Here is a 14233-nt window from a genome sequence, read left to right on the forward strand (position 1 = left end):
GATATTCGAGCTGGTATGGCTTGGAAAAACGTTTACGACACATGAGGCAAATGAAGGAAGCCGTGTCATCCCAAAGGGCTGTCAGGGTGCCGATCATAAGGTTAGAGGGAGCTCCATCCTGACAGCCCCGCTAAAAGCCGGGATCTAAGCACGGTGCTCCCAGTCAACACCGGAATGCCCCTGGGATGAGTGAGCACTGTGCAGAGAGACCCACCACAGGCAGGGCCTCCCAGTGCGGCACTCCATCATGGGGAATGCCGTTTTGTGAGACTTGCATCTCACCTGGGCCAAAACGGACAGAAGCAGCAAAGTGAATCATCGTTCCCCCACCCCCTCCTCCTCCTCACCTTAAAGTGGAGGGCATAGCCTCTGCAACCTTAACAAATCTTCTGCCGGGCTTCAACTGGCATGAGCAGCTCGGCTTCTCCAGCCTTGCCACACACTCACCTTGATGGGCTGCACCGAGCAGACTAGGCCTGGCTTCAATTTAGCTATGCCCCTGATCACGCTGATTGCTTTTTCTATTTAAAAAAAAAAAAAAAAAACTCCTTCACCTTAATGCGCGTTAATAGCTTTATAGATCACACCCTCTACCTTTACCCGGAGTTAAAGGCCCATAAACCTTGTTGAACACTCTAGCTGTGTTCAGGGGCATGTATCTGTGTTCAGGGTGCATAACTCCCAATATGGCACTCGGTCTAGAATTGCAGCTCTCCCTTCACTACTTAAAGCTGTGACAAGCTTTTCAAACTCCAGTAATGTGAAATCGGTTTTCTCAAACACCTTACAGCTATCCTCGTATAAGAAACTCCTTATAGCAGTATGTTTACTTTGTGCACTTCTAGAGTTTAACACATGAGAAGAAGAATTGGCTTATTACTAATTTTAAAGCACTTATGAAAAGGATTTAATTTGATTAAACTACTTACATTATTTTTTGCACAGCATTAGAAGCTGGCTGCATATTCTATTTTTAATCTAGATTCTACATTTATTTGCATCAAACAGAAAATATACTACATTAAGAGGCAAAGTATTGAAAGGGATGAGTGTGTGACCATGTATTAAAAGGAATAAAATACACCCTTACATATGTAAAAAGCAAGTAATCTTTAGTTACATGACCTTTTAAAGGAACTCTGCCTTCACCCTGACCACTATTTGGTCACAACATTTTGGTGGCATGCAATAACCTTATACGTACGTTAGCGTGATATTCATCCCATTTGTAATAAGATCAAAGGAGGAGTTTAGATACACATATAAACCTTTTCTCAATTTCTTGATGGTGCGCTAGCGGATATTTGATATGCTATAGTTGATAAAGTCTCATTCTGAAGCTTTTCAAGGGAATGTGCACATTAAAAACAGATATCACTGCCGTTAGCTGCATAAGGAAGGCTATCTCGAGCCTCCAAGCTGGTCATCAACATCAATGCACATGGGGGAGGGTGTATCTAAGAAAGGGTGCTTATAATGTGAATTCAGAACTGCACGCAATAGATCAGGGAAGGTGCGCTTTCCACATCACAAAAGGAGAACAGAACTGCATGCCAATAAAATATGGCTCCACCCAAAAGTGTTTTTTCCCTGTGGACCTGGTTAAAACTACATTTCATGGCTCTGTAAAATCATTTAAACACGAGCACGTAACCAAAATAACAAGCATTTTTTGGAAATAGTCTACCATTACCAGTGAAAAAGTAGGCTTTGCCTGGTGTGGCCTAACGTACAACACTGTACAAATCGGTTCTTTTATTTACGTGCGATTTACGGGAGCATATGGTTTAGAACAAAGCACCATAAACATATTTAGTAAGGCTAGTGTTAAATGTATGCAAGGTTCATGTACACCTGCTTTTCTCCCTCTCCTCTTCCCCTCCCCTCCCCCCTACACCCACTCTGGGATTCTATCCCTCTCGATCCACTTGTGCAGTTCCCCAAGAGCCTAACCTTTCTCCCTGGCTTTTCAACCACTACTTGGCACCTCTTGCCCACTGCATCACTACTTTCAGCTTCAATTTTCACTGTTATGCGGATGACAACCAGCTCTCTTTCAGGCTCCCCTCAGCCACCTCTGCTCCTTCTCTCATCCAGACAGTCTGGCCGCAATTTAGGAATGGTGTGCTGCCAGTGATCTCTGCCTCAATGCCAGTAAGACAGATCCTCCTCATTGGTACACCAGCTCCTTCCTTTCCTCTTTCGTTCTGGCCGCGCACTCTGGGCCCTCTTCCTGCTCCCTCCTGAGAGGCTAAGAACCTTGGCATCATGTTCGACTCCGACCTCTCCTCACAGCTCCGACAAACTACCGTCTTCAGAGACTGGTCTTTTCTAGGTTGGACTACTGCTACAGCCTCTTTCTAAATCTGTCTGCCTCTACTCTTCGACCATTACAACTTCACTAAAACAGGACTGAGAGACTTGTCCTTCGCATCAAATCTCTCCACTGACTCCCTGTGGCTGCAAGGATCAGATTCAAGAACCTTTGCATCGTCCACAAGGCACTACCTCCAACTTTCTCTTCCTAAGCATCTTTCTTCTCGAGCTCTGCGCTCCTCGACCTCCAACTCTGTCCGCTGCTTCTCCAAGCAGAGTGGGGGGGCAGATCCCTCTCCTCGGATGGGGCCTCCCTCTGGACAGCCTCCCACCTCTCTCAAACGTGATCAGAAACACCTCCTGTTATGGAAGCAACTCAAGACCGTATTTTTCGCTTCCACTTTCTCTCTTCCTCTCCCCTGCTAATGTCCAAGACTGCTCCGCGCGCTGGTCACCTGGCTACCCTATGAACTTGGGTCCAGGCTCCTGCATGTCCAGTTACCCTTGCACAGCCTCTGGGCTCCCCCTGCACTTAAGGGTCTGTACTTGCAGCCCTACAGTCCCTTCTCACTGCGCTTATGAGCCACCTGCTGGCTACACTTATTGAGTTATCTGCATTTCTCCCCTCCCTCTTCCGTGATCTGAATGACACAAAGCCTAGTAAGGATCAAGTTATTTACCTGTAACTGTTGTTCTCCAGCATGGTCCTGGCATGGATTCACATGCTCATAAATATTCCCCGTCAGGCTGGGAATACTCGGTAAAGAATAAATCAGTATCAGTTTTGTTTCCGACCCGACTTTCTTAGCAGTAACCAATCACTGGTCTCTGGGTCATACTGCCCCCAGCCAATGACTGCCCTCTCCCTAAGCCCCGCCCCTGGCAGCCATCCTCAGATTTGGTAGCACGTAAAGTGGCAGTATGACCAAGTGAAGAGCCACAGAGGGGAAGGAGGGAGGGTTTGCATGTGAATCCATGCCAGACCCATGCTGGAGAACAACAGTTACAGGTTAGTAACATGTTCCTTCTCCATGATGGGGTCTGGCATGGATTCACATGCTCATGAATATAAGAATACATAGCAGTACACACATGCACAACCACAGGAGGTGGCAAGGCTCAACATTAAGCATTACATAAAACTCAAAATTAAGCATTTCTTACCTCCTCACCAGGCTCACCTTAAGCGAACAGGTTGCGCAGCACTGCCTGGCCGATTCTGGACTCCTCCCTGGAATCCCGGTCGACGCAGTAGAATCTCGTGAAGGTGTGCGTCGACCTCCACGTAGCAGCCCTGCAGATATCTTGCAGGGGTAGACCAGACAAGAACACCGTGGTAGCAGCGATCGCTCTGGTCGAATGGGCTCTCGGACGGCCGGGCAACGGTCGGTTTGCCAACAGAGGACAGTGCATGATGCAGCCGGAGAGCCATCTGGAAATGGAAGCCTTCGAGAGAGCCTTCCCTTGGTTCACAGGTCCAAAGTTCACAAACAGCTGTGATGTCTTCCGAAAACTAGAACTTCAGCGCTCTAGCTACATCCAGCGAGTGCAAAGTCCTCTCGGCCGGCGACAAAGGCGACGGGAAGAAGACTGGTAACACCAAGGGCCCGTTGAGATGGAAGTCCAACGGCACCTTGGGCATGAAGGAGGGGTGCGTCCTCAGCACCACCCTAGTCTCGTGGAAAGTTAAGTATGGAGGCTTGCAGGAAAGGGCCTGAATCTCTCCCATGCGTCGTGCAGGGGTGATGGCCACAAGGAACGCTGTCTTCCACGACAGGAACTTCAACGGAGCTGAATGCAAAGGCTCAAATGGCGGGCCCATGAGCCTGGTCAGCACCACGTTGAGCTCCCAAGACGGGGCTGGAGCCATCACCGGCTTGAACGATTGGAACAGTCCTTTCATAAACTCCTTCACCAGGCAGTAAGACCACAGGGACGACCGTCCTGCAGTTCTGGTGTATCGGGAAATCGCTGCCAGCTGTATCTTGATGGAAGCGTGAGCTCGTCCAGCGACAGTAAATACGGTAGCACTTAAGGGGCTGTAATCCGTATAGGGTTAATCTTCTGTGCACGGCACCAGAGAGAAAACCTCTTCCACATGTGTCCGTAGCACTCGAGAGTTGGACGCACTGGCCTTTGCAAGAGCCTCTCTGCAGTCAGCCGGGATATCGTACCCTCCAAACTCTACTACTGCAGGAGCCAGGCCTGCAAGTTCAGCGACTCCGGGTCGTGATGAAGAATGGCGCCTCCTTCTCTGGAGAGAAGATCTGAGTCCGTCGATAGTTTGACTGGTGGGGACCCTGACAAGTCCAGAAGGTCCAGGAACCTTATCTGTCTCGGCCACCTCAGTGCGACGAGGATCATCCTGCACCGGGACCTCTTGAGTTGGTTGATGAGCCTGAGAAGCAACGGCGGGAACGCATACAGGAACAGGCCGTCCCAGGGGAACGAGAAAGCATCGCCCATGCTCCTCGGCTGGGGAACCTCTGGCACTTGGAGTTCGTCGCCGTCGCAAACAGGTCGATTTGGGGCTTGCCCCACCGCTGGAAGAGTTAATCCACTTGATCCTGGAGTAGTTCCCACTCGTGGCACGAGCGCAGCTCCCTGCTGAGTGAGCCGGCGATGGTGTTTTTTATCCCTGCTAGATGAAAAGGCACCAGAAACATCCACTGGGCAACGGCCCAGTGCCACAGATCCTGGGCTTCCTTGGACAGGGCTGGGGATCTGGTTCCTCCCTGCTTCCGGATGTAGAACATCGTGGTGGTGTCGTCGGTCAAGATCCTCACCACCTTGCCCTTGAGGGACGGAGGAATGATTTGAGGGCCCAGAACACTGCTCGGAGCTCCAGTATGTTGATGTGGAGTGGCTTCTCCTCCGGGAGCCACAGGCCTCTCACGTGAAGATCTCCGGTGTGCACTCCCCACCCCTGCAGGGAGGCATCCGTCGTCACCGTCACCTGGTATGCTGGGGTGAGATGCGCACGGGTGCCCCACCATCCAACTGCTTGGCGGAATACTTCGTTGAGCGAGATCTTGTCCTCGAAGCTGCCCGTCGCTTGAGTCCAACGGGCGTCGAGGAACTCCTGCAGAGGACTCATCTGAAGCCTGCACAGGTGCACCAGATAGATGCAAGAGGACATCATCCCGAGAAGGGACTTGATGGACATTACTCTGGCCACGTCCGCGGCCAGCAGACGCTGTACCTTGCCCAGTATAGCCTGCGTTCTTTCCTACGACGGCGAGGACAACTGCGCTACTGTATCGAGCTTGGCTCCCAGAAACAGCTTGACCTGCGACGGAACCAGGTGGGATTTGGGGAAGTTGATGGAGAATCCCAGGTCCGTGAGCAGCCGGACGGTCTTTGCTGTGTGTTCGACGGCGAGTTCCCTTGTCCCTGCTCCGATGAGCCAGTCGTCCAGGTAAGGGTAGACGTGGATCCCCTGCAGGGGCAGCCCGCCGCCACTGGTGCTAGGCACTTGGTGAACACCCTGGGCGTCAACTTCAATCCGAATGGGAGGGCCTGGAACTGGCAGTGCCGCCCTTGGACTACGAACCTGAGAAACTTTGTGTCCTTTTAGGATGGGGATGTGAAAGTACGCATCCTCCAGATCCAACGGCGATAGGAAGTCGCCTTCCTCCAGCTGGCCCAGCACGTGCTGGAGGGTGACCATCCAAAACTTCTGTGCCTTGATGTATTTGTTTAGCCGACGCAAGTCCAAGATAGGACGCCAACCTCCTGTCTTCTTTCTGACGAGGAAGTATCTTGAGTATACTGCGGAGCCTCTTTGGGACGAGCACGATGGCTCCTTCTTGAACATCGTCCTTACCTCCAACAGCAGTTGAGGGACGTGGTTTTCCAGGGCATCCAGCACCCAGCGGTCGGTGGCGATTGACTTCCACACGCTGACGAACCTTGTCAGCCGGCCTCCCACCGGGGTGCTTCGGTGGGGGCCCGACGCAAGCCGGTTCAGTCTTGCTTGGAAACGTTCTTGCCGCCCTGGCCTCCCTGGCGACAATGGCGAGATCCACCAGACTTGCCTCGTCCCCTGTAGGCTCCTTGCAACGAGGAGCGGGCCGCTTGACGGTAGGCCGAGGAGCCGCCGCCGCATGCTTTGGAGGCACCTTGCTTGCCTCCGGCGTTCCGAAAGGGTGGCCGCCGTTGATGCAGAACTCCCAAGGCCTAGCCGTCTCCGTGTCTGTCTTGATGGCCTGCAGCGACTCATCCACAGTCTTTTCAAACAGATTGTTCCCGTCGAAGGGCATGTCCGAAACCTTGGCTTGCACGTCCTGGTGGAAATCCGTCGCCTTGAGCCACCCCCGTCATCGAAGGCAAACACCATTGCCCAACAGGCGGAAGCCGGTGCCGGCAATGTCCGTGGCCACAGTTATGGCGTGGTCCAACGCCACCTCACCCTCCTGCAGGATCGCCAGGGCCTCTTCCCTCTTGTCGTCCGGGAGGAAGTCCAACAGGGGGGCGATCTTGTACCACAATTCCCTGTCGTAGCGGGCCACAATCGCTAAGGCGTTGGCCCCCTTAATCGTCGTCGCCGCCGCCGACGAGATGACTCGTCCCACGGCGTTCAGCTTCTTTCACTTGCCATCCGGTGGGGAAGTAGAGGATGAAGCCGATGCACCCCCCTGCTTTCTTCTTGGCCGCCGCAGAGACGACCCAATCCGGGATCGGCTGTGCCCTAAGGCACAATGGGGTGGCGCCGGGGACCTGGTACTTCTCGTACCATTCACTCCTGGCTGGTGCTGTGGACGGGTTCTTGAGGAGGGCAAGTCCCTCGTCCCAGATGTCATTCAGCAACGGCACCGAGAGGACCGTCTTCCTTTTGGCCTCGCGTCGTTGGTAGAGGAAGCCTTCCTTCTCCTCAGGGCAGAGTTGAAAAAGCTTGGATGCCCTGGCAATCATGGCATGGAAGGAGCCAATCTCGTTGGGTGAGGACGCCCGAGGAATCAGACGGGAGGCCAGTCCCGTCGTCACCGCCGTCATCTGTCCCCGTCGTGGCCATGTCCGTTCCTGTGTCGTCCCTCGGGATCGGGGAAGGCGTCAAAAGGCTGAGAAGGCCGTAAGGGCTGAAGGGGTACTGGATAAATTCGGCTCTTGTTCAGGAGCTTCCCGATGGACCCGGTACAGCTGGGTCGTCCGTCAGGGGTAGGGGCAGTCTCGTCCTCATCTCCGTGCATAAGGCTTGGATTGCCGTCAAAATGGCCGCCGAGTTGACCTGAGGCTCGGGTTGCGACGGGCGTGCCGCGAGCGATGGTTGTTCCTCCAAGGGAACCTCGTAGTCGTTGCCACCCTCGCTCTCGTCGTCCCCCTCCTTGGGATTCCTCCTGTGGGGCTGGGCCTCTTCCAAATTCTCGGTCAGTTCCTCCTCGGAGGTTGTGTCAGTGTCCGTACCAGCCACCGCCCCCCCTCTTTTTCCACGGGGGTCTTCTCGATGGGCTTAAAAGAGGATTCCCTCTGCGGAGGCAGGGAAACGCTGGGCCCCCAGGTTGCCTCCACTGGGATAGCCTCCACAGGCTTCGCCAGGGCCGCAGCGACTTCCTCGATAGAGGCCTTAGCCGGGTGAATCAAGGCCTTCACCACCTTGGGCGCGCTTGAGGCCTTCACCTTAAGGGGAGGGTCACCGCCTAGTTCCCCCTCGGCCGGTTCCTCTGGGATCGACCGGGGCTTCTCCAGAAGCTTAGCCGGGTTCCCGGATTTCCTCTTCCCCAAGCCAGAGTGTTGGCTCGCGGTTGATGGCGTCGGTGAAGGTGTGCCCTGCCTGGCAGCCGAGGAGCCCGACCATTCGGCGCTCCCGGTGGCCGCGAACTCGCGGTGCATTGCCTTCTGTTGGGCCCCCGTCGCCGGGGCGCCCTCACAGGACTTAGAAGACGGCTCGGACTACTTCTCACCCGCTGGGTTCTTACATTCCAGCCAGTTGGAGAGACGGGTCTGGCGATCCCTCATCGTCCGATCCGACATGTTAAAGCAAAACGCACAGTCCTTCTCCACGTGCGTTTTGTCCTCGTGGAGGCAGTAAAGGCATTTCGAATTCTCATCCTTGAACACATTTTGTAGGTTGCATCCAGGGCAGATCCTGAACAGTTTGCCGGGAGTCGAGCTTCCCTTCTCCTGGGCCATGTTCTTCTCGTTTACGAGGTAGGCCTCAAACTTCTGGAATCCTCCAAGAAGCGTAACTCGACGTAAATTTCACCCTTGAGGGGCATAGATAAATCCGAAACGGGTCCCCATTGATCGGAAGTAGAAATGGTGGAGCTTGAGGCTCGATTAAACCGAAAAAATGAGAAATCTCTTTGAAAAAGCGCAAAACGCAGTAAAAGCTTGAGAGCTATAGCACGAGGACTCCCAACACTTGAGCGTGCAGTAACAATCTGAGGATGGCTGCCAGGGGCGAGGCTTAGGGAGAGGGCAGTCATTGGCTGGGGGCAGTATGACCCAGAGACCATTGATTGGTTACTGCTAAGAAAGACAGATCAGAAACAAAACTGATACTGATTTTTTCTTTACCGAGGATTCCCAGGCTGACGACGGGGAATATTCATGAGCATGTGAATCCATGCCAGATCCCATGCTGGAGAACGTTGTTTTTGTCTTCCCTTTGTTTCCCTCCTTGTCTTGTCGCGCCTAGAAACACTTGGGCACAGGCGCGTTATAAGTGTCAGATCATATCATGTGCGTTGCTAAGCAGAGGCCTGCATGCGCAAAAGCTAAAATGAAGAGAAATGTATTTGTAATGTAAGGTCCTGTGGGAGGATCAACCGAAACCTCAGATGGAAACGTAAGCTCCAGCATGAGAGACCAATAACTAGACAACACCCACAATATTGCTGGAGTCAAATCTATCATGCGCCAGATGACAAACACCGGACCATGATCTTCAGATCGGAGAGCTCTGTAGTGGCACCACAAGACCAGTGACGTGTGTAAGACACATCACTCTTCACACTAACAGTAACATTATCACCACTCTCATGGGACCCACAATGATGATTACCCAGGCTTACAGCTCAGAGAGGCAATACTATTAAAGACACAAATGCAAGCAATATACTTTAACCTCTTTAATACCCCTCTCCAGCAGGCCTTCAAATCTTAACTATTTTTTCTTTTTCACAAAAACCAAGTTGGAAAACTGTCCATGGAAAAACTCAAACTCCCATGAGTCCTTTCCTGCTCCAGTAGTTTTCCTTCCCAAAATTAACCAATCAGGTCCTCTCTTCCTCCTACATGCCAAGTCCAGACTAGGTTCTTTCTTCTTTTTGATGAACATAACATCCAACAGTCAACAGATCCGCCAGAATAGAGCAAACGCCTGAGTCGGGACAACTGAAACCTTGTTCCATTGCTTCCAAAAGACCCTATGCCACTCCAGAAAACCTTGCCTCGCTGCAGCATCCTCACCGAACATAGCCTCACAGTGTCTTCTGGTCACCCCCTGCGATAGAGAACAAATAATTGGGAGGAAAATACACCAGTAAATAATGCACATTCGATTAACTCCGAAGCCGTTAACACAATCAACCCTGCCTCCTTGCATATTTCTTTGGGTGGGCTAATGCTCGTCTGTCTTTAATAGAATGATGATTCCCTGAGCTGGAAGCCTTGATAATACTCATTCTAGGTCAGGACTGGAGGCGAGCATTATGCTTGTTCAAAACTCCTTACTACCGTCATTACCAATGTAGATACAGGATTACAATAAAAGGTACGAAACGTTGACAGTTTCTGTGCCAATAACTGGTCATTATCCGGCCACTGCAAGAATAAATCAAATTCTTTGCTGACGTCCTACAATGTGGTATACTCTGGGGCTGGCGGTCTAACCATCTGGAAACCCTTGAGCAGCCTCACCACAGCCGGGTGTTCAGCTACGGTGGCGCCATCCACGTGCTCATGTCCGGCTGAGATGGCCGACCTATACACCCCCATCGTCCGGAACACTTTTCCCTCTTGCGACAGCAAAGCCAAGAAATTAAGAATCTGAACTACAGGGGCTCAAAAGGGATGAACACACTGCTACGTGCACTAGGCCTCCCACCGCTGCCATGTGGCGCCATAGCTCCTGAAGATGGAAGGGGTCCACGACACTAATAAAGAGCAGCCCGTTCCGAAATTAATTTCATATTCCACCATCGCCTGAAACTCTGCAAGATGCAGCCGAAGGATCGGCGCATGAATCAGATTGAGGTTGCCCTGATGGATTGGTGAACAAATTCTCCTGGGGCGGAATCATCCTCAGGAAAACGGAGGAAAGTTCCATCATATCTGGAAACCAAGCTTGCAATTTCCCAGTCAAGCGCTATTACTACCACCTCCTGTGAGATCACTGGGAACCTGGTATGGCCTTCCTCCCCTTTGGCCAGGGAAATGAAGTGGCTACCTGATCCTGACCATGGGGGTGGTTTCATGTGGGGGGATCACAGGGAGGGGAATCATGCCATGGGACAGTGGGGATCTCCTTACCTCAATTCCCCTATCGTTTCTGAATTGACAATGGCTTACTGTAAAAAGGAAGAACTTAATATTACACACTCTATGGACATCAGTTCCCATAATGTTAAAAGTACTGAGACGAAGAAGGAGCTTAGAGGCAGCGAGGACTCAGAATGGTGGTTTATTCTAAAGGTGCGGTCTGGTCTATGCCAATTGAAGCACCTGAGTGGGAGATTTAAAACCCCAGATGAGACCCAGCTGTGTTATGAAGGTGAAACAGAGGAAGGTGGTCGAGGAACAGTTAATTGCCGCCATGCAGGAGATGTAGCTAAGGAAGCTACAATCATCCGCGGTGCAGAGGCAACCACGGAGATAAGCCTGCTTGCAGGAGTCACCCCGAGGGGTGAAAACAAGAACTGCAGAGCACTTGCAGTGGAAGGCAGGGTTCTAAGAAGCAGCAGAGCTGAGAAGGGATTTCAAAACAGTGCGTGGCAGATGGGTGCAGCAGCGGAAAGATCAACGGAGCAGTCGTCGCTCCCGGACACCGCACTGCAACTCACCCGAGGCACACAAAAGTGAGCTAGAGTACCGACTGTATGCAGAAGCACCGCCGCGAAGCCTGACAGCCCGCGGGAGCCGCCGAAAAGAACAGGGTGAAGGCACGCTTAACTATACATGGAATAACATTCAAATCTACCAGTCAAACATCCATCACAATGCCAAAGTGCTTATTACAACATTTCCTCACAGAGCTGAAATTATGGTACTTGTCTGCTTGAGAGCAGCAAAAAGAAGAGGAAAGGAACTAATCAGGACAGACATGGAGACACAGAATTCCCGATTCGTGTATTTTAAGAAGGAAAACTACCAGGAAAGGACTCATGGGAGATGGAAAACTGTCCAATGAAAAACCAACATGGGTTTTGTGAAAAAATGTTTAAAAGTTTTGTACACAAAAGTTTAACATTTGAAGGGCTGCTGGAGAGTGGTATTAAAGAAGTTAAAACATAATGCTCGCCTCGGGTTTTGACATAAAATGTCTGTTGATGTGTACTGTAAATTCAACACAAACAGGATCATGTGTATATCATGTTTGCGTGCCATGTAAATGGTGTAAATTGTGTGCATAATACATATTGGGAATTACCAAAGCATTCATTAATGTAAAAATTACAACCTCTATGTGGGATACAATCCTGTTTTTAAAGAATCCCTATCCATTAAAGCCTATCCGAAATCACAATAAAAGGAGTGCAGGACTACAAGTCCTGGGAAGTCTGTTTCAACAAGCTCTGGCTGTTGCATATGAAAGGACTCAAACCTGTGCTTGCCCTCTTCTCCTCTCCTCACTCATGCAGCACGCACAGCCACAAGTGTATTGATTGCCTCAGTGTAGTGAGCAGCAGACCTACTAGCCAGTGGCAGAGGCAGGTTTTGGTGGTTGGTGGAGGGGGGGGGGGACGGATAGCTCATGAAGAGACAATATGTATTACTTACCGTAAAAGCATTTCTGATGATTGTATCTGCTTAGATTCACATGCTGTGCATATAGTCCAACATCCTGTGGTAACCGCAGAGTATTGCATCTCGTCTTTCAAGGATCGAAAGGGGACGTCGACATGGGCGTGCCTGTAACACTAGCCCCAACGTGACGTGTAGTGTACCCAAGAACCCTCACGTGTCGAGGTCCCTCAGATTGTATTTTTTCTGCCATGAGAGAGCCTAATGACTATCGTTAGGGATTGGTTCACGTGGAACATGGAAATAAATTTAGGTGCAGATCCACCTCATCTCTGTGAACTGTAATGAAAGGGTCTGGAACTGAAAGGGCCTGTAGTTCACTCACTCTTCTAATATAAGTGATAGCCATCAGGAAGGCTGTTTTATAGGCAAGATCCTTGAGGCCTGCCGTGTGCATAGGCTCAAACGGAGACCCCATAAGTCTAGTCAATACCACATTAAGGTCCCATCCAGGAACCGGGTTAGAAGGGGGGTGAATCCTATTAACCCCTTCCATGAAAGCCTTAATAACTAGTATTTTCCACCATGAGACCTTCTGCTGCGACGTAGTGTAGGCTGAGAGAGCAGCTAAGTGAACCTTCAGTGAATTAAAAACCAGGCCTGAATCTAGTAAGTGAGTCAGGTACAATACAATGTGTGTAGGAGAGCAGTCAATTGGATTGACGCCCTTGGACTTACACCAGATAAAGCGTTTCCATTTACTGGAGTAGCAATATCGAGTCTTCAGTTTTCTGGCCTCCCTTAGTATGTCCATGCAGCTCTGAGGAAGTTGGAGATGCCCTAGCCAGGCCGCTAAGTTCAGAGTCTACGGGCATGGGTGCAGAGTTTCCCCCTTGTCCTGAGATAGCATGTTGTATGGGCAAGGCGGTTTCATTGGAGGAGATAGGGACAATAGGGGCAATCCCGAAAGGGAGAAATTTCAACTAATAGTGCTTGTCCTCTATCATGAACCTTGGGTATAAAATTGAAATCTGAAAGTATGCATCTTTCATATCCAATATTGCCATGTAATTCCCTGCGTCAGCAGAGGAATTACCTATTGCAAAGTGACCATACAAAACGTTTGAGTTTGACAAACTTGGTCTCTGGGCACAAGTGTAGCACAGGACGCATGGCGAGATCCTTTTTGGGTACAAGGAAGTATATTGAATAAATACCCTTGTTTACCTGTAGAAGAGGTACGGCTTCTATAGCGCCCTTTTCCTGCAGGATCTCGACCTCTTGCGTAGGTGTTCCAGCGTCAGGTGTCTTGTTTTTGGCAGTCTGAATTGAGGTGGTCGGCAAAATTCTATGCAGTACCCGTGGGCGCCAGTCTTGAGCACTCACTGGGCCGTTATCCCCTCCCATGGATGAAGGAATGATATGATAGGTTATTTATGATGTTAAACGTCCCCTGACCGGGGAAGGCATGGGAACAGACCCAGATATGAGGGTAATTTCTGACCTGAGGCCGGGAAGTCTCTCTGGGGGTGGAATTCCAGCCCCTACCCTTCCACAGCGTTGTCCTCTAGGTTGATACATGGAGGTGGTGCTAGATCCTTGTACTGAGGACCAGTTGTTTCTTGAACCATACTGGTTCTGAGGGGAGTGAGATTAATCATGGGGAGCATGGATTTCCCCAACTTTCTCAACCTACTGAGAACATGAAGAATGACAGGGATAGGTGGACACAAGTACAGAAGTGGAAATTCCCATTCCACCACAAACGCGTCCTTTAGAGATCCCCTGACGAAATTCCTTGGAGCAGAATAGGTTTACTTCCTGTTGACACCAGGCGTGAACAGATCCACTTGAGGGGTTCCCCCCAAAGGACGGTCACTTGGACTTCCTGAGCTAGTTCCCACTAGTGGGAGACTGTGCTCTGCCTGCTCAAATCGTCCACCACTATATTCTCTGCTGCGGCTAAGTTTCAAGAGAGATCCCTTACTGCAGTGCCCAAAACCAGAACTGCACT

General features: G+C 50.9%; 1 protein-coding gene across 2 annotated transcripts in view; it reads right to left on the minus strand.

Moving 5' to 3' along the window:
• Positions 1 to 14233, minus strand: part of PTPN1 (protein tyrosine phosphatase non-receptor type 1) — an 894220-nt gene that overhangs the window by 405762 nt on the left and 474225 nt on the right. The window lies entirely within an intron of this gene.

Source organism: Ambystoma mexicanum, chromosome 3p, assembly GCF_040938575.1.
Source record: "Ambystoma mexicanum isolate Mex_15411 chromosome 3p, UKY_AmexF1_1, whole genome shotgun sequence".
Classification (NCBI taxonomy): Eukaryota; Metazoa; Chordata; class Amphibia; order Caudata; family Ambystomatidae; genus Ambystoma; species Ambystoma mexicanum.